At 37.3% G+C, this 21,516-nt stretch overlaps 1 long non-coding RNA gene across 2 annotated transcripts; it reads left to right on the forward strand.

Annotated features, from left to right (window-relative positions):
• Positions 1 to 2,330: 2,330 nt before the first annotated feature.
• LOC114468815 (uncharacterized) lies at positions 2,331 to 18,677 on the forward strand. 2 transcript variants are annotated; one of them, XR_003674681.1, is made up of 5 exons: positions 2,360 to 2,429; positions 14,139 to 14,203; positions 16,565 to 16,680; positions 16,795 to 16,874; positions 18,206 to 18,677. It is a non-coding gene; the product is annotated as an uncharacterized LOC114468815 (long non-coding RNA). The 2 variants fall into 2 exon arrangements; XR_003674680.1 differs by lacking the exon at positions 14,139 to 14,203 and having other exon boundaries at positions 2,331 to 2,429.
• Positions 18,678 to 21,516: the final 2,839 nt, after the last annotated feature.

Genomic DNA, 21,516 nt, shown 5'->3' on the forward strand with positions numbered 1-21,516 from the left:
ATATTTATCTATCACTGCGGCCGTATTTGAAGTTGCTGTGGTTTTGTTGTTTTGCTGTGTGCCCTGAGTTCAAAGTGATAGTATACTTATTGTGATTACTGGGCTTATATTGTTTGATGTGCCAGTGTTAATAAATGTACTACAACCTACCTCCAGCCCTTTTTCAGTTAATTCTGGACACCTATTGTTAATTCTAATTGCTACAAAAGTAAAAGCAACTGTTGATTTAATGTGATCTACAGTGACTTTACTTTCACTGCTCATTAAATATTTATTAATTAGATCTTTTTCTATAGTTTCAGAGAACAAACCATCATAATTTAATCATAAATTAATTTATACTCAACAAATTTCCTCTGAAATCCATTAAATCATCCACAGACCAAATCCTTCAGGCTGTAACTACTTTATTCACTCTTTTATCACCATTAAACACATTTATTCTGACTGGTTTGTCATAAAGTTTATAAAAAGTTGGTTGTGACGTCAGCACAAAAGTTGAGTGGTTGCCAGGTTGAGTATTTTCCCGCTGATTGTGAGATTATAAAATAACTAACTTAGTGATCAAACAGTTTAACGTTGGTTAAAGATGATATTTATGTTTTATTTGGATGATGAACGGATGGTTTTTGGGGCGTTTCTGTGGATAATCAACATATTTCATGCGGGGAATCGTCGGTTGTATCTGGCAACCAGCTAGAGTCAGGAACAAAGCAGTGAAATGGAGGACGGACAGAGCTGGATGATGACTACCGTTAAACTAGAAGAAGAAGAAGAAATATTATGGAGGGAAGTGAAGCTGAGTGAGACGGACAGTGATGATGATAATGATGATGAAGGCTGAGCTACGTCATCACGACCACCTGTGAGATGGAATGTTTTCTTCAAACTTGGAGAAAAGTGGAGAAGAAGAAACGGAGGCGTGTCCATCCAACCCAAGTATATAAATCAGCTCCACCCAGCGGCAAAACCTGTTGTTTTTCAAAATAAGTTAAAATATCTGTCAATAAAAAATAAAATGTAAATAATTCCTCAGGTTCAACCAAACATCACTGGATTTATTTAAACTGTGTTATTTACTATTTATCACAAAGTCAGCATGTTACTATTTTATTTTGAAAAAGGTTTGTAGATAAAGAAAAAGGCTTGAAAAATCTCTTTATTTATATAACTGGTAAACACTGTATTATCTACGTCAGGGATTCTCAACTGGTGGGTCGGAGCTCAAAGTGGGTCTTGAACCTGAACTGGTTGGGTCGCAGACAGCTAGTCATAAATGAATAAATACCTAATGTCTCTCATTTTGACTTGTCTCTTATTTTAAAGAAACATTTTTTGACAGACATTCTGTGAAATGTATGTTGTACATAATATAGATTTATATTTTTTTTAAAAATAAAAAATTATATGTGTGTTTTCAGCAGCTATTTTTGAAAAAATAAATTTGTTTTCTTTGAATTCTAAAAAAAAAAAAAAAGTGGGTAACGATTTATTGATTGTGGTAAAATGTGGGTTCCAGGGTGAGACCAGTTCAGAACCCCTGATCCAGGGTCGGGGTCAATTACATTTTTCAGTTACAATTACGTTTTCAATCACAATTCATTTACTATTACAGAGACCAGCAGTTTTTGTGATATATAATATGTTTGAATAATTGTTTATTACAGATGTGTAGAACTGTACATAGAACTATAACATGGTTCCCCAGTTTTGCATTCAATTGTAATTGACAATTTTTATAGAATTTTCATGCCAATTACAATTACAATGTCAATTATCTGAACCCAATTACAATTTGATTAGAATTACAACAGCAACAGATTTTTTAAATTACCATTATAATTGCACCATAATTGTAATTAATTATCAATCACATTATTACTGAAATGTTTATGAATGTGTGTTGTTCTTTAAAAAAAAAATTAATAGTAAATCTGATCATTGAAATAACAAACATTGCCAGTTGAAGGAGTGTGTTAAATTTTTAAACAAAATATAAATACCTCATATAAAAATATTATTATTTTTTTTTATTTTATTTATTAGTATAATCATATTATTTTAGTATCTATAAGTATTTTATTAACGTGTTATTTGCTGCTGGTATATGGATGAATCCATCTTGACAAGCATGTTACGAGTGTGAACGTCTAAATCAGGGTTTTTCTTTGTTTTTTTTGTAATTAACAATTAAACACACCACAAAACAGTTAAACATTTACATATATTATAACAATATTTTTTAAATGTCTTACGGTCGTTTCCCATTTAAAATATCACGGCAGATTATTATGAGTTGTTTTTTTTTTTTTTTTACAAGTGTAGGAAGTGACGTAGGCTCCGCGCATGCGCTGAACCGATCGTGAACACGGAGCCATCGCTCTTGAGCACCGAAGCTGATTAAAGTTCACTTTCCGTCAGGACTGAAGGTAAAAACACTACTTTAATGGTTTAACTGATGATTTTAGAGTAAAAACACTATTTTAATGGTTTTACTGAAAGCCTCTGATGGTTTTAAAGTGCATTAAGGCTGATGTGGAGGTTTCATGAACACAGACAGGATGGTAACGTTAGCATCCTGTCTGTGTTCATCATGTTATTGTTTATAGACTTAGTGATGATGAAGATAGTCATTGCTAAAGTTCCTGTAGTTTATCATACACAGCTGGAGCAGATCATCTTATTATTCACTGTTAAATATGGGTTAGAAACAGCGAGGCTACGTGGTTAGCTTTTAGCCCGCTAGCTAGCCGGTGTTATAGTTTGAGTGGTGACTGTGTTTAACTGGTGACTGAATTCCGTTAGCGTGGTTTGATAGACTCTAATGATAAAACCAGCTGTGTAGTTTACACAGAGGTGGAGATTGTGCTCGTGTCTCCTTTAGATGGTGAGATATTAATGAGATAAATTCCAATCAGTCCTTATAACTGTGTCCACCGCGGTGAAGTTGGTTTCACGTTGGCTATTCTCCTCCCAACACCAATAGCGAGCGGTATGGTGAGTGAATAGTGCCACTGCTAACCCTAACCTATGGTGAGTGAATAGTGTCTCTGCTAACCCTAAGCTATGGTGAGTCGATAGTGCCACTGCTAACCCTAAGCTATGGTGAGTGAATAGTGTCTCTGCTAACCCTAACCTATGGTGAGTAGATAGTGCCACTGCTAACCCTAAGCTATGGTGAGTCGATAGTGCCACTGCTAACCCTAAGCTATGGTGAGTGGATAGTGCCACTGCTAACCCTAAGCTATGGTGAGTGGATAGCGCCACTGCTAACCCTAAGCTATGGTGAGTGGATAGTGCCACTGCTAACCCTAACCTATGGTGAGTGGATAGTGCCACTGCTAACCCTAACCTATGGTGAGTGGATAGTGCCACTGCTGACCCTAACCTATGGTGAGTGGATAGTGCCACTGCTAACCCTAACCTATGGTGAGTGGATAGTGCCACTGCTGACCCTAACCTATGGTGAGTGAATTGTGCCACCGCTATCCCTAACCTATGGTGAGTGGATAGTGCCACTGCTGACCCTAACCTATGGTGAGTGGATAGTGCCACTGCTGACCCTAACCTATGGTGAGTGGATAGTTCCACTGCTAACCCTAACCTATGGTGAGTGAATAGTGCCACTGCTAACCCTAACCTATGGTGAGTGGATAGTGCCACTGCTAACCCTAACCTATGGTGAGTGAATAGTGCCACTGCTAACCCTAACCTATGGTGAGTGGATAGTGCCACTGCTAACCCTAAGCTATGGTGAGTCGATAGTGCCACTGCTAACCCTAACCTATGGTGAGTGGATAGTGCCACTGCTAACCCTAACCTATGGTGAGTGGATAGTGCCACTGCTAACCTTAACCTATGGTGAGTGAATAGTGCCACTGCTATCCCTAACCTATGGTGAGTGGATAGTGCCACTGCTGACCCTAACCTATGGTGAGTGGATAGTGCCACTGCTGACCCTAACCTATGGTGAGTGGATAGTGCCACTGCTAACCCTAACTTATGGTGAGTGGATAGTGCCACTGCTAACCCTAACTTATGGTGAGTGGATAGTGCCACTGCTAACCTACTGCAGGAGTCTGTCGTGTGAAATCAACATCTGAACTGGATGATGTTACGCTTTTGAAACTTATTTATTTAATTATATTTCACGTGTTCACAGATAAAGCAGGTCCTATTAGACTGTAATGTAACTATTAAGATAAGATATGGTAATCATTTATTGATCTCACAATGGAGTAATTCACTTGTTACATTTGGCATTCAGAAAGATCACTCAGGGTGTGCAGAATAGACAGTTAAATAGTAAAAAGAGGGATCTTATGTACATTAAGTAAAAGCAAACATCTTAAGGGGATGGAGTTATAAGAATAAATACAAATTGAATAAAAGTTTACAGTTCTAGTGCAGGTTGTCAGGAAGTGACGCTGATATAGAGATTATTGCACGTAGTTTTGCAAAGGGGGGTTATTATTGCACATGTTACTTTAGGGTCTTGTTGTACAGTGTAACAGCAGTGGAGATGAAGGCCTTGTGGTAGCGATCCTTCTTGCACTGAGGGTGTCTCAGTCTGCCACTGAAAGAGCTGCTCAGCTCCTCCACAGTCCCGTGCAGTGGGTGGGAGGTGTTGTCCATGATGGAGGTGAGCTTGGCTAATACCCTCCTGTCCCTCACCTCCTCCACAGAGTCCAGGGGGCAGCCCAGGACGGAGCTGGCCCTCCTCACCAGCTTGTTCAGTCTGTTCTCGTCCCGTGATTATTAAACCTAAATATCCTGAATGATTAAATCATCAGCTTGATCTGGTTTAATAATAGTAATCAGAAATAATTATCAACCATAACTTTATGTAATTCATTAGATATAAACTAAACTAGATTCAGCAGCAGTGGTTTATATTAAACAGTAAAAACACTAATGTAGTTATTTTTGCTTTTCATGTGCTTTTTATGTATTTTTTAGAAAATAATTTCATTATTAATGACAAAAAACAATATACAATAAAATTAATGGATTGAAGCATATGCACAAAGTTTTTAATGTGTAAACGTTATTACTGAAGCATACGACATATTCAGTTTTTTTTTGGTGTGTGTTCAATTCCCAACTTAGTGTAAACAGGTTCCTTACAAACACGTCAGCCATGACAACAGCGTAGTAACGTCATCCAATTCAGACGTTGATTTAACACGACTGTCTCCTGTGGTAGGTTAGCAGTGGCACTATCCACTCTCCATACCAGCGGTAGCTTCACTTAAATGCGTCCCGCCCACTCTGTCATGGTTCAGTGAGGAACATGCTGAAGGCTCTGCTATGAACTTAGGTGCACCACCCTCTCTCCTCCTGTCCTGGCTGCATTAAACTCATCTTAAACCACCACAAACAACCTCTAAAACAACGTAAATCATCACTGACTACTAACTACAGAACCTCTAGTGCTCGTTTAACTTTGCTGTGCCTGTGAAGCTCTGCACGTGCTTCGTGTAGTGCAGCGTGAAAACATGATCAGCTTTAATCATCTTCACCTGCTCAGTGTTCGACCTGTTATGTCTGGTTAACTAAGAATAACTCAGTCTGTACTGTAATTTAGTTATTTTATTCCAGCTTTTTGTCCGTGTCTCGTAGTTACACATTCACAGTCAGCTAGCTACCTCAAGTACACCTGTTTCAGTGGGAACTTCCAGTTTACAAAATAAAAGTCCATTGGAGCAACATAATTAGAATGTTACATTCTATCATCATCTCATCAGAGCTACAGTAAAATTCATGTTGATATAATAAATTAATAAAAAATGAACTAATGAAAACAAAGTTCATAATTTATATATATATTAAATGTAATGTTTTTTTTTTTCTATTTAGAGAGTGCATGGCTTATTAGCCAGAACATTGTTGTTTTCCTAAAAAAGATGTTTTGTTTTCTTTAGTTTTTTAACTTCAGTGTATTGCATGGTGTTACTTAGTCCTGACTATGAGGGACAAAAGTAACAAAGTGCAACATCTTGTCAACATCAAATTACACATTACACAGAAGATAGGATCATTTAAATTAGGTTAATTTAAACTAAGTTGATCAGAACTGACACTGACACTACAACTTATATCTACTTTTTATTTGTATGTACTTTATTTTTGACTTACATTTTTGTTTAATTATGAGTTTTTTTATTTATTATTTATTTTGTTTCCTCACAGGAGTTAAAAACTAATATTTTCCTTAAAAAATGATAAATAATTCTAAAAAAACGGAATTTAAAAAATTTAAGTGAAAAAAACGGAATTTGGAAAAAAATAAAACTGGTTTCATAGAGCCCTACATGTTGTTAGAATTTAGGGACCGTCAATGAAATACTGTCTCTGTGAAAAGCGTGGGTTAAAAAAAAAAGTTTAAATCGTTAATATAATGCAAAAACACTTCTAATAAATGGAGATAGACTGAAAAAAAATGTGCAGGTATATTTTATATAACATTTGAGCTTTTATTGTATTTTATGACAATTGTTTTTTCATATTTTTCAACACAAGTTCTTCAATCCCAACAGCAAGTTTTAAACTTTCAAAGCATCTTTTAACTGTTGTTCCGTGGGTCCACGTGTTGGGTTCTTTCCCTCTTTCTCTGCTTCTCTCTCAGTGCTGCGCTGAGTAGTTTTTAACTTTGAGAAGCAGTTTATGACTTGTTTGAATATTTATTCCTAATGTTAATGTTGATGTAATTTAGAACAGAAACTTAGACAGTTTGTTGCTTAATGCACATCTGACATCACGTTATTTTCCTCTGTTAATTTATGGTGTGGGGTTGTGTTGGAATGGACTATTATTCATGGTTTCTTTTTGTGTTTAATACTATAATTATATCTTTATACTCAAAATCCTGTTAATAAAATGCATCTTCAGTCAGGCCAACTTTTGTCAAAGCTATTTTCAGAACAAGGACAAACAGTTCTTTCATAATATTTCATGAGATAACTCACTCTATTCTTTATTTGTTCTTCTTCTACATCACCTGTTTTATTATTTGTTAAATATTTTTTACTTGGTGTCGTTCTACCTCACCTTTGTTAATTTCAATGAATGTTCCTTTTTATTTAATTGAGACTTGTACCATTTGTTATCATCATTGTGTAATTTTTATGATGTAAATTTAGGGAGCAAAAGTAGTATCGGCTCAAGAAAATCAGCAGTCTGTATCAGTCATCTGGTAAGGCTGATGGGGGAAAAATCAGTATCGGCCCTAAAAATCGGTCAATCCCTAGTTAACAGTAGCATAACTTAACATCTGCATTGTTTCACCCCATGAATTAAATTCAGAGGGTCCAGCTCTGATAGTGGGGTCTCCTAACCCTCTTCCCCTGGTCAGGGGTCTGCAACCTTTACTCTACAAGGAACCATTTAACCTCATCTCACCTGGATTAAAGTCCTCCTGGAGCCATAAATACCTTCTCTATGAAGACAATACAGTGGATTACATTATATACAGTTATAATTATATAGAATAATGTTTGATTTCATTTGATTTATATTGATCATGTAAATGGAAACTTAAAAACAGTTTAAAATAAAATAAATTGACATCAAGAAATAAAACAGTATCTTTCATCTTCAAATTCTTACACATCTCAGTTTACATGAACACAATGTTTATGAATTTGATAACACATGATCATGTGATCAACACATGCTAATTACTCATTTCTTGCCACACATAAAACATACATATTTAACCTGTACATTGGTGGTTAAATGAATCTGTTCCCACACAATTAAAATCTGTATTTTCTTCCAGAAATAGTGTTTTTGTTGGTTTAGTTTCTTACCAGGGATTTAAAACTTAAGGTTAGTCACAGGTGCAGGAAAGTTGATGGTCTGTAGATGTTGCAGGATGTGAAGTAGGAATGTGCTGAGTCATTGTACAACGTGATTTATTTTAGCTTAACAAATTGTTATATCTTGATTTTATTTTTCATTAATCATTAATAGCCTCTGTAAGAAAATAGCTATTTTTTTCAATAGTTTTTTTAAAGGTATAACTAGTCATTGCATAGAGTCAAAGAGCCACATGAGGCCCCAGAGCCACATGTTGCAGACCCCTGCCCTGGGAGAACCACAGCTGAATATCTGGCCTGGCATCATAGTCCATCAGTTCTGGTCCCTCCATGATGAGTATGATTAGGTTCTCTTTTTTGGTGTGGAATCGTGTATGGGCTGCGCGTGTACGCTCTCTTCACTCCGCTCAGCGCGTTCTTCCCCGCCCCAGGTCCGATAAACGCGCCCCCCATGCGCTCTGTTGCTCTGTGTGTCTGCAGCAGCAGCTGTGTGTGTTTGTCCCAGTGTCCATGAACGCAGCACGGACCGTGTCTCTCCCAGTGTTGGTGCAGCAGCGTGTGTTTGGGGACATGGCAGCGCATGTAGTGTCCATGTCAGACCCTGATTCCAAAGAGGACGAGGAAGTTTCCTCCTTTTGGATTTTCAGAATAAGGTCTTCATTAGGGCTGGGCGATATGGAAAAAAATTAATATCACGATTTTTCAAAGTCAAACTCACGATTTTGATTTTATCATGGTTTTTTTTTTTTTTTTTTTAATAAAGCACACTTTTAATTAACATGCTAATTTTTGTTGAAACAAGCAAAAACATTTTTTTTTTCAATTTATTTCAATGTTGTACAACTTATGAACACACAAACAAACTCACATCAACTATAAGATTACATATAAACTAACAAAATTCACAGTCTAGTTTTTTACTGTCAAGTTTTCAAGTAATACTTTTAAGTGTAAATTAGTGCAACTTGCAATGACAACAATCGTATAATGGCTCATCCAATGAGGCAAAATAATTTTAGTGCACAAATGAACTTTTGGTTAAAAGAAAGTGCAAGTCTTTCACCATATTAGCCCCGCTGTCTGTCGTCATCCACGTCATTTTTTTTTCATCCATGTCCCACGACTCCAGAGCCTCTCTTAATCCTGCAGCTATTAGTTCACCAGTGTGATCCTCTGGGAAATACGTAGTTTGCAGAGTGGCATTGCGCAGCACCCAGTTGTCGATGTAATGAACTGTTATGCTCAAATATGGTTCAAATGTTCTGCTGGACCATAGATCACTTGTTGTGGCATAGAACTGCACATTTAGTATTTTTTGAGCAACTTTACTTCGACAGTCTGTATACATGCGTGGGATGACGGTGTTGGAAGCGCTTATCCAAAACTTCTACCATCTTCTTAAAGCCCACTCCTTCCACCGTTTGTAGCGGACACATATCCTTTACTATATGAAGAGCCACAGCATCTGTAATAGTGTTCCAGCGTTGACTGCCTCTATCATAAGGTGTAAGTTTAGCGAAGGCATCTGATATCTTTTGCTGTAGTTTTGAAGCGGCCGCTGCGGGGGTGATTTAGCTGCTTGTACAGCTCGACTTTCACTATACTGTTTATTATGTTTTCGCTTCAAATGGTTAAACAAGTTCGTGGTATTGCCGTCTGTTGCCTTTACCGTCTCCGTGCACACTTTGCATATTATATTATTATGCTCTTTGTCGTGTGGGGCGAAGCCAAACCAGTTCCAAATTATGGACGTGGAGTTTCTTTTCGGGACATAATCTCCGCTCTCCGCTGCGACCGCCATGCTCCGTGCTTGTTGATGAATGAAACACAGGGGAGGGGATTACGTGCACCGATCACTCTGATTGGTTAAAGGTCACATGTCACCACTGCCAGAGGGGAGGGGGAGGGGGAGAGGGAGAGGAAGGAAAAGAGCAGCGCCTTCGGCTTTCACAAATATATGCTTATATCACGATCCTACGATCTCTCAAAAAATACAGATCGTCAGCTTTGGAGATCGTAAGACGGTTTTATATCGTCATATCGCCCACCCCTAGTCTTCATACACATTCGCACAGATACGACCAGTAGAAATTTTCAGTAACACACACTGAAAAAATAGTCTCATATGTGACCAATTTAGTCGCAGTCTCAAGCCCTGTGTATTGTTATTTAATTGTTGGCACTGGCACTTATAAACACTAAATGGTTAAATTGCAATAAATGGGCTTAGTTTTGGAGCCAAATGTTGGAGTCGGAATAAATATCTTTTTTTTTTTTTTTTTTTTTAGAAATAAAAACTAAATGCTTGATCATTTTAAAGCCACATAATTTTTGTTCTGCATTATTTGTTTAGGTTATTTAAAAACATATCCGATTAATCTATCGATAAAGTGCTAGATTAATCGATTTTAAAAAGAATCAATTGCTGCAGCTCTAAAGAACATACCCTTGTTTATTTTGTGTTTATTGGGACTTTGACCTAAAAATAGTGCAAACACTGTTTATGTGTCTGTTGTTGGTAGGAGTGCTCTTCATTGAATAAGTGGAGCTTAGGCCTGGGCCAATAAACAACTTTGTTGGACAATATATTGTAACACAAATTTTTGCCGATAAACAATATTTTGTTGAAATTTTTTAGACCAAATTAACCACTAATGTAATAACATATCATAAAAATGCAAGTCCACCCTTTCAAATGCAATTGTCATGGCAAATTTTATATTCATCATCATATCCTCAAATGTATGTTCATGTGTACAATTTGTCATGTTTTAATACATGACGACTCCATTAATCTTTACACTTTTGAACAGCTGAATCATGATTAAACAGTACAGATCGTATTATTCTCAGTGCAGCACAGTCTCTGCCAAGGCCAGAATCTCTGCAGACATACACTGACGTACACACTTATCAAGACAGATAAAGACTGGAGCCAAACCTTCTCATAACATCTTCATCATCCTCCAACATTGCCACTATGGGCATCTGACTCCCTCCCTTTTGTCTCTCACTGTTGGGACCTTTTCTTATCTGTATAAAAAGCTTAAGCTTTGAAACTGTTGGGGCGGGGCGCGGCACTTCCTTCGGACGTCCGCCTGGACGGACGCTAATTTTGTTTCACTTTGTTCCATTTTGTACCTTTTTTCTTAGTTTAGAATAAACATTTTTTTATATAAAATCATCAATGCTTCTCCTGGATTCCATCATTCAACCAGAGCAATGAATCATGTCTCAAATGAGGTCAACCGTAAATTCTGCCGTAACAATTGGCGTCACGAACAGGATCCATCTTCTGCTCTGTGGGGCGTCGATCGTGGACCAGCACTGGGTCGACACATTTGAAGCCCCGGGGCTGGCCCGCGGTGGTCCGCCCTCGGACAGAGACTGGAGCACGAACCATCGGTTGAACCTCAAACACCAATTCGGACTAAGGTAAAGCTGCCTTTATAAACATATATGTATAAATTTTCATTTACATATATATATATTCGCTCTGTGTTGATTTTTTTTTTTGGAACCAGTCAAGCATTGTATTGATTTTCAGCTTTGAGCTTTGATTTTGATCCTCAGCTGTTCTGTGTTTTGACGCAGTGAATAGCCATGAGAAGGGCTCAAATGGTTGAGGTTCTATGCTTTTTAATGCTGTAGGTTCTCTCTGGTTTTCTTCGGGCTCGGATATTTTGTTTAGGCCTAAAATACGGCTGGTCATTATTTACTTTGGTTTTGTTCGGACTCCCACAGCCTGTGAGGTCCTGACCATAGATAGACGGGCAACCAAAGTTTCCAAAACATCCCAGCGGTGTCATGATCTGAGTTCACCTCTGTACCGAAAGCAAAATAGATTAAAACCCCGAATCTAACCTAAATTGTGTTTCTGTGAATCAAACAGATGAACAACCCAATAAACAAATAATATATGCATACGCATATACAATCTTGGTATGATGTGAACTCAGATCATGCTTTCAGGCGAGTTTTACTTTTTTTTTATCTTTGTTTTTATTTTGTTTAAACGTGGAATCAGATTTCTCCCTTTGGCTTGGCTTTAATGCTTTCATTTGACGAGTGTCAGCTTTTGAGAAAGGGAGAGAAATACAGAGAGCCAAACACGCACAGCCACACCCATCCCAAGAGAGAGAGGTGGCGCCCCTCACTGGCCAGTTTAGTGCACTACACACTTGTGACACAACATTGTGATTTCTCACTTCTCCCCTGCCGATAGAATAGTGCCATTACACACAGACACTATTTTTATTTTTATTTTAAATTTTATTTTGATTTCATGTTTGATGGGCAACACACACTCAAACACACACTATGATGAATACAGTATTTCATTTTATTTTATTTTAATATTACTGTTACCATCATTATCATTTTTTATTATTTAAATTGTTAGTTTCTGTTGGCTTTGTGGTTGTCCCCTGAAGAAACGACATCTTCAATGAAAGAATGAAATCACCTTCAACTCTTACGCTAATGGAATGTCAACATCATTCAAAGGACCAAGCATCAGAAGGAAATGGACAATCAAAGGTGTGTGACCTTTCAGGACTCAAGGACTCAACTCCCATTCAGCAAAGCAATGCTGAAATAACTCGCTCAGTCCCAAGTCAACTCTTCATCGTCTATGAATGGGCCGCATGCCAATGCTGGATTAACACATCCTGCCCCATCATCAAAGACTGAGAACCTGTGGGCGTCGGAGTGGACACTCCCCCCACCAATGAGTTGCGAGTTAAACGCCACGACTACTGCCTGAATGATGGGCAGCAACTGCAGACTGGTCACACGTCTGCGGGAAATCTTCACCAAAAAGACACTGTTTCAAAAGCCACAAGGATACCAAGCCACAAGAAGTCCACCACAGCCTTTGGTGGTAGTGCGCACGCACAGGCACGCGCACGCACAGAGCTAAATCACTTTAGCCTTGAACTTTGGCATGGAGGGGGACAACTAGCAAATAGCCAACAAGCTTCTCCTTCGCACAATACTAACCCCTCTATCTTCTGACTGTGCACTAGATTATTTTGTTTTCATTTATTCTCTCACACGCAGACAGACCAGACATACAGTCACACACCCACATTCACAACTATGAGAAACACAGGACCACCAGAACTTCACACAGAACCCTTCTGTTTGCCACATGAGATCAAGTGTGCCCATCATTTATCTTTGCTTTTATTCATTATGTTGCTCATTTATTTACACTGCTGTTGCCTTTATGAGAAAACAACAAACAAAGGGGAAGAAAATAGTGTTACTGATAAGGTTGTTTTTGTTTGCTTTTCTTTCATTTATTCTCTTGATTGAGGGGAGGCCCCCACAATGCAAGATATGGTTACATCCGCTGAAGACAGAGCCCTCTGTTGCCTCAGCTTTTGGAGCTGAAGTTTTAATTTTTATTGGCCATGATTTTTTTGAGCTCACACGTTTTTCTCCTTTGTTATTTCTGAACGATTCTTCTTTTTCTCTTTTGTTTTTACTCAATTTCAGGAAAATTGAGACAGAGATTGAGGACTGCAGCCTCAACAAGTTTAAATTTTGACATTTTTTTGACCGATACCCTCGTAAACAATCTGTACCTTACCCTTTTTGAAGCTGCTTGCGACAGACAGCCTAGTTCAACATTCATTGTTTTCATTTTGCGCGCTTCCCCCTTACCGCGTCGGACTGTCTGGCCGGCCCAAAGCCACTCGACAGCAGGGGGGGGGGTACCAAATTTTTCCTGAGAAAAAATGTCCCATTAGTTGCTATGAGTACATAGGCAATTACTTTTCAAACAAGAAGTCCTGGTTTAATGTGCAGAAAAAAGGATAAACCTTGCTAGGGAAAGCACTCTTCGGGGGATAGCAGTCCACCTGATTTGATACATGCTTGGTAACCGAAGACCGTTCTGAACAAATTTCTACGTTCCCTTAGAGTGAGGGTTATTAGAGGTTGCGTGCTCCGTTCAATCTTAGAGGTGCCCAATAAAGTCCTGACAGTCTGCGTTGGTGTTTGTTATTGTTGTTCTCCCCAGTTAGCCGGAGGTTAGAGAGTTGTTCTCCCCAGTTAGCCGGAGGTCGAGAGTTGTTTGTTTTGTTCTCCCCAGTTAGCCGGAGGTTAGAGAGTTGTTCTCCCCAGTTAGCCGGAGGTCGAGAGTTGTTTGTTATTGTTGTTCTCCCCAGTTAGCCGGAGGTTAGAGAGTTGTTCTCCCCAGTTAGCCGGAGGTCGAGAGTTGTTGTTCTCCCCAGCTTTAGCCGGAGGTCGTTGTTGAGCTTTAGCCGGAGGTTGAGAGATCCCCCCCGTTTTTTTTTTTTTTCTGTCCAGGTACCAGCCTACCAGGTACCAGGTACCAGCTAAAGCCTCAGTAGTGGGATCGCGCCTGTGTTCAGGTACCAGCCAATCCCAAGAGTTCTGTTTCGGTGTTTTTCCCCCTCTTCTGTTCAGGTACCTTCCGATCCCAAGAGAGGTTGCCAGGTGTGTGGAGACTACCCTTCCTCAGACAACAACCAATCATCTACAACGCCGACCGGAACGACCCACACGGCAGTGAAGGTCGCGGAGCGGGCGACATGGATCCAAGATGATTGCCGAGACCAGCTGATGCTGAGACGGAGGCTGACCGAACAATGAAGGGGGAACCGACAAGGCCACTGAGACACACACACACAAGAAAACTCTCTAGAACAAGGGCCTAGCTTTGTTTATAAGCCACACCAAATGCTCATAGCTAGGTTGAGGGACAACAACCTCACACCTAGCTGCAGGAATACAGTCATAAACCCTTCTGCTACGATTGAGGAAAATACTCAAGGTTCTTCACTCATGATGCTATTGGTTACCCCAGTTACCACTGAACTCAGCCGATGAAGACGAGTGATGTCCTTGATGCAAATGATGATTTTTGCTTATCTAGATGCAATAAAGGATGATTTTTGATGATTCATGCCATTAATAATAATGATGAAGAAGTTTATTTCCACATTTTTCTTGATATATCTGTGCCTCACAAAAGAAGAATATATCCAATGTATGACAATAACGATGCTAATGGTTAACCCTGACAGACAGCAAAGGTGGAATATAATAATTTTGTTTCTTGATTTGGTCGTTGAGGCGACCAAAAGTGGGGAATGTCATGGCAAATTTTATATTCATCATCATATCCTCAAATGTATGTTCATGTGTACAATTTGTCATGTTTTAATACATGACGACTCCATTAATCTTTACACTTTTGAACAGCTGAATCATGATTAAACAGTACAGATCGTATTATTCTCAGTGCAGCACAGTCTCTGCCAAGGCCAGAATCTCTGCAGACATACACTGACGTACACACTTATCAAGACAGATAAAGACTGGAGCCAAACCTTCTCATAACATCTTCATCATCCTCCAACATTGCCACTATGGGCATCTGACTCCCTCCCTTTTGTCTCTCACTGTTGGGACCTTTTCTTATCTGTATAAAAAGCTTAAGCTTTGAAACTGTTGGGGCGGGGCGCGGCACTTCCTTCGGACGTCCGCCTGGACGGACGCTAATTTTGTTTCACTTTGTTCCATTTTGTACCTTTTTTCTTAGTGTAGAATAAACATTTTTTTATATAAAATCATCAATGCTTCTCCTGGATTCCATCGTTCAACCAGAGCAATGAATCATGTCTCAAATGAGGTCAACCGTAAATTCTGCCGTAACACAATCAACTTGTATTTCTCATTAGTATTTTTCACCATTGTAATTGGAATGTTAAGAACTTTTAAATATTTTAAACAAATAAAATAAAATGGACTCAGTTTCTGTTAGCAAAAAAATGCACTTTAATAAATATCACAAACAAAAACAATAAAATAGACCCTGACTCTGTTAAGAAAAAAATACCTCAAATGCAAAACCACACACAACCAAAGCAATAAATAAAATGGTTTATCAAGTCTCTCTTAAAAACAAAATTGCACTTGAAATAAATATTAAACATTGAGGCACAGAGGTATATAGATGTACATTCCTTAACAGGTAACACTTCCAATCCAGTTAGAACCTTTGTAAACAAAATAGCTCGCGGCCCCGCCTCCCCCTGTTTCATTTTGTTCTGTTTTCATTCAGTCTTAAACCAAACAGAATGGACCAAATAGTTTGTAGTTTACTCCGTTCATTCTGCTATAGAACAAACATGCAGGTGCTGAAGACAAGGCAAATCTATTTGTATAGCGCATTTCATACACAAGGCAACTCAATGTGCTTTACATGATAAAACATTCAATTGTTTAAAATCAATAAGAACATTTAAAATCATCAGTAAAATCAAATAAAATCATCAACAAACACATTACATCAACAACATGACCAAAAATCTCTCTCGCAGTCACGCAGTAGAGAAAAATAGTTCCTTTATAGATGGACCTGTCTCCACATGACTGTTCTTCAATGTTCATGTCTGTGTTCAACCACCTTCAGCTACAGTGGGGGTCCCCGCTCTATGGAACCTTTATTTTGGAGGTCGTGGGCTGCAAAGGTTGAGAACCACTGGTCTACAGTACATTCAGAGCTGTTTAGGGATGTCAGTCCACACTTCCTCTTTATCACCAACTGTCCAGATATCCACTACATTCTGTGCAATGTGCTTTAATGTGTGTGCAAGCATTTACAAACATACTGATTACCTACAGGCAAATATCCAATACTTACGTAACCTTAGCACATGCAGTTAGACGCCATATTCTCACAAATCTCCCTTTTCTCCCAATCACAGACAGGGAGAAACCCACGTGTGATGAAAATGAAAAGAGTTACAAAAATGTCACCAGGTGCCAAACAGGCAAAAAGTGCTGACTCAGTCTAAAACGTGTTAACGGAGCTCATTGAAAGGTACAGTCTCTCCTCTCTTATGAAGCCCAACAGATCAAATACAAGCTTTTCTCACTGTATTTACAGTGTGTTGCTTAGACTGTGTCGCTAATCTCTACTTCTCTTTATTTTCAGGAATGAGTACGGCTCCAGAAGTTGTCATGGCAACCCACTGTGGCCTTAGGGTTTTTGTCCTCTCTCTGATCACCAACAAGGTATCACACACCTGAGACATGAATCAATGAGTTGATGTTGAACTGATGAAGGGATTCATCAGTGACACAATAGTAGATCAATAGGCCTGGACCTATAAAGAAGGATCAGGTCCAGGTTAAATCTGGACCTATAAAGACTAACTGGTGTCTTCCAGAAGAGAGATGATCAATTCATGCCAGTCTATGTGTATTTATGAGAAGAACAAAAATGGAATGTGGAGGCCTGTAGATGAATGTAAAAAAGTCTTTTTACTTCATTCTTCCTGGGATTTCTTGTGTTTCTTTGCCAGACAAGGAGGACAGTGATTAGCTAGGCTCCATTTTTGTTCTAGTTTGTTCCAGATGTTCCCTGTGACATCACTTCCCTCTGCAACATGTTACATTTTGGCCAGATTTGGATTTTTCTTTGTAAGCCCCAAATGAAACATCCTCCATAGTTTGGCCAAGAGTTTGAGTGAAAACACCAGAAATGTGTTGGGAAGGTACTTTGGTAGAGTTTTTGGGTCCAAACACAAGAAATCACAATAAGAATGAAAAAAAAAAAATCTATGTAATCGTTACGGGACTCCACATCCCACAATGCAATGCAAGAAACTTCAGCAGCTTTAAAGGATCCTCCTGTTTTTACAAATATGGTCTAAAACCTTTGAAATGTCCTTATTAGAAGATCTATGCCTAACAAAACACATTATTTTGTTCCTTATTTGTTTTATTCACTTTTAAAATTCTAGAAAAATTGTCAATTATAATTTAACGCAAAACTGGGGATCCATGTTACAGTTCTATGTACAGTTCTACACATATGTTACCATTTAAAAAAATGAAATCTAGGGGTAAACTGAGACAAAGAATATATTAAATATTAAAACTATATTTTCATTGATTATGAACCCTAACAAAGAAACCAATAGATAAGAAATAAATTAGATGATAGATATTAGTTTTTAGTGTATTTTACAGCTGATTTAGGACCTGTTAGCATTAGAGATGCTAACAGAAAGCTAACACAAGAGGAAGGTTAACTTTTTATTAGGTTTTTTATTTCAGGCTCAGTAAATGTGATTCATTGTAATTGACTTTCTGAGAATAAAGAATAATTGTGATTTAATTGTAATTAGAAAAAATGCTGGTCACTGTCATGGTAATTGAATTGTAATTGCACATGGGTAATTGAAAATGTAATTGTAAGTGAAAAATGTAATTGAGCCCAACCCTGATCAAAGTTAACGGTTTGATCCTTTTTGGTGTTTAGTTTGGTTTCCAGATTGATTGATTAATGGAACCTATTGTTGAACTAGATTCTAATAAAGCTACTGATTGGTTTCCTTCAGGTGGGGGAAAGCTACGAGGACACAGAGTGTGAACCATGAAGGTGGGACGGCTGTGTTCATCTACTGTACAGCAGTTAGTGACTGAACTGATCAGCAGAATGGAGATCAATAACACCAATACACATGTCTGAATACATATTTACTGTGGATATTGTGTATTATTGATCTTTTATTACATCAACGTGGTGATTAATAGACTGTTAGGATGAATAAGAGTGTAAGTATTCATTATTGTTATATGACGTTCAGCGTAAGATGTGATATAAATGATAACATTTGTGTTTTCATTTAAAAATCAATCATTTTTTAAAGAATAATCAGTTCTTTGTATATTGTTTCTGTTAAATGACTGAATGTTGTTTTATAATGTGTTACTGACTGATTCTATGCACCATGTTAGTCTGTTTAAAACGTGCTGTCATACATGATATTACCATATTTGACATAACAATAAAAACTTTGTTGTAAATAACTTGTTCTCGTCCATTGAAATGTAGATAAAAAGCACCATGATTATTCCTAAATACAGCATTTTCCCACATGAACTCAAACTACACCAAGTACAGCTTCTTTTAAACAAACCATTTTCAAAATGTTTCCAATTCCAAAACCTTCTGCTTTTCCACTAAATTCCTTAAACTGTGTCAAACTCATTTTAGTTCAGGGTCTGAAAACGGCTCAGTGTAATCTCATGTGGGACACACATTTTTTGGAGCAAAAACCAGTAATTTCATCATGAATGTGTCTAAGTTTATACTTCTATGTTTAAATAATATGTAAAGTATGGAAGGCACGGACAATATTCAAGTAATAATTAACAGATATCAGTCCCTGTAGGATCTTCACTTTACATTTACTGGATTTTATGACCATTTTTATTTACATTCCTAATATTTGGTGAAATATTTTGAGGATAATTGTTAAATTTTGGAAAAATTGAGAATTCTTTCAACAAATTGTGATTAAAAGGTAAATAATGATGGTGAAACTGTGAGAACCTGTAAATATTGTGTTTGATTGAATCTGTATTTACTCATGTTTTCCTGTGGGCTGAACTAGATGCTCTAAAGCAGGGGTGTCAAACTCATTTTAGTTAACGGGCCACATATCTTAAGTGGGTCATAGATTTTACACTATTTTAACATTATTGTGTCCGTTTGCACTTCTACGTAGACAAGAAATACAGAATATGTAAGAAAGTGACTATATCCAATAAGTGATAAATATCAGTCCTAACAGGATCTACACTTTACATTTCATACATTTTCTCATCAATTTCTATTTAATTAAGGGAAACATTATGTCATATTTTGAGGAAAATGGAAAGATTTTGTAAGAATTTTGAGTTTTTTCAACAGTTTAAAATGAAAAATGACTGAAATCATGTGATAAAAGCACCAGGAAAACTGTGAGAACCTGTAAATATTGTTGACTTTGGAATTGAATGGACAACAATGAATGGTGATTGGAATGGAATGGTTACATGGTGACATCTGGGATGAAATCCAATCAGATTAAACTACGGACTAGTTGGGAAGGTCAAAAGGTCAAACCTCGGAGCACAAAGAAGAGCAGATGTGTGGACAAACTTTATATTTGATATAAATGAGGGACAGACAGTACAAAGCTGTGTGTCAACAAGCCTGAAGCGACACCTGCAGGAGAATCAAAGTATTGCACTACTGACAGCTTTGATTCAAACTTTGAAACATTTGAAGACATTTCTTTCCTTATATTAGATCACGTTCCTTAATGGTGTGGTCAGTATTTTTCTTTAACCATAATTGGGATTCCCAGTTGAAATGCTGAACAGTGAAATGATAGAAATGTATTATTTTATTACATTTAAATATCTTAGAGTTGCTCATGCTCAGACATTAGCAACATAATAAAAATCAGATTTTAGTGTCATACATGTACATGCAGCTCTCTGTATCATTTTGTGTAACTTAATAGGACACAACTATCAGACTTTGTGTGTTTCTGTTGTTGTTTGTGTGTTTTTAAAGTTCTTTAGGGGATTTATTTTGACATTCAGTCTATTTTTCTCTCATTTTGTGTGTTTTTGTTGTTCCTTTTGCTCATTTTTCTGTCATTCTGCCTATTTGTGCTGTTGTTTTGTGCGTTGTTTGTACTTTTTTTTTTATTTCCTTTTCCATACAAACACTTCTTAAAATGACTTATATTTAAAAAAAAATAAACATCAGGAAATGATTTACAACATTTACTTTGTTTACAGATTACTTGGGTAGGTTAAGGGTAGGACAACCGTCGTCTCCCATTTTAGTTTATTAAATTAATTTACTAAAACATGATGAAGCTGTTATTAAGTCAGTGATTCTCAACATGTGGCTTTTTATCATGTTATAATGATTCCCCCAGATAACCTTTAAAGGAGAAACTTTTTTAACCCCTTTTTACCTTTTTCTTTTTCCTTTGTCCCATTTTTGTCCCTTTTCCCAAAATGTTGAGTTTTTTCAGATTTAACTTCCTTTTGCCATTACATAACATCTGTTTGCTTTTTTGTCATTTTTTTGTTGTTTTTTTTTGCCACCCTTGACTGCTTTTGGCCCATTTTAGTCACTTTTTGTTCTTTTCTTGCCAAGTTTTTGCCACTTTTGGACCATTCTTTGCCACCTTACTCATTTTTTGTCACATACATAGACACAGGTCTAAAATAAGTCTAAACTAGATACTGAGATGGAGCAAATGTTATTTTCCATGATCCTAACTGGGAGTGTAACCTGCTCTGACCAGGTCTGTGTGTATCAATAAAAGTGTTTAAAGACATTAGAAGAACTAATGTGTGAATAAATGGATCAGTTCATGTCTCAGCTCAGATGGGATGGTTTTAATCAGCCTGGATCAACCTGAGTTGGTGATGATCTAATAAAATAGTAAATGTTAGTGGTGACAACATATAGCAGACGTGTAGATGTACTGAATTTAATTATTATTAATGTAGTGGTTAGCACATATTTATTTTAAATATAAAAAAAAACGATGAACAAACCATTGAAAAAAATAGAACCTAATTTAACATTTAGAATAATGCACTATAATACAATATAACACCTACAGGTATAGTGTAATTTTCTCGAGGGATCAATAACAACAATGGTGCAAAATCCAAAAGCAATGCAGAACACTGCAATCAACAGTTAAAATATAAAAGTTTCAGTACAAAGACATTTCTACTTTCTGTTTGGTTTTACTAGTCAGTAACACAAGTCTTAAAATCAAAGAACACAATGTGCAAACAACACAATAGAATTACATAGAGTAAAACAAGAATTAAAATGAAATAAATA

The sequence above is a fragment of the Gouania willdenowi genome, chromosome 1, assembly GCF_900634775.1.
Source record: "Gouania willdenowi chromosome 1, fGouWil2.1, whole genome shotgun sequence".
In the NCBI taxonomy this organism is placed as follows: domain Eukaryota; kingdom Metazoa; phylum Chordata; class Actinopteri; order Blenniiformes; family Gobiesocidae; genus Gouania; species Gouania willdenowi.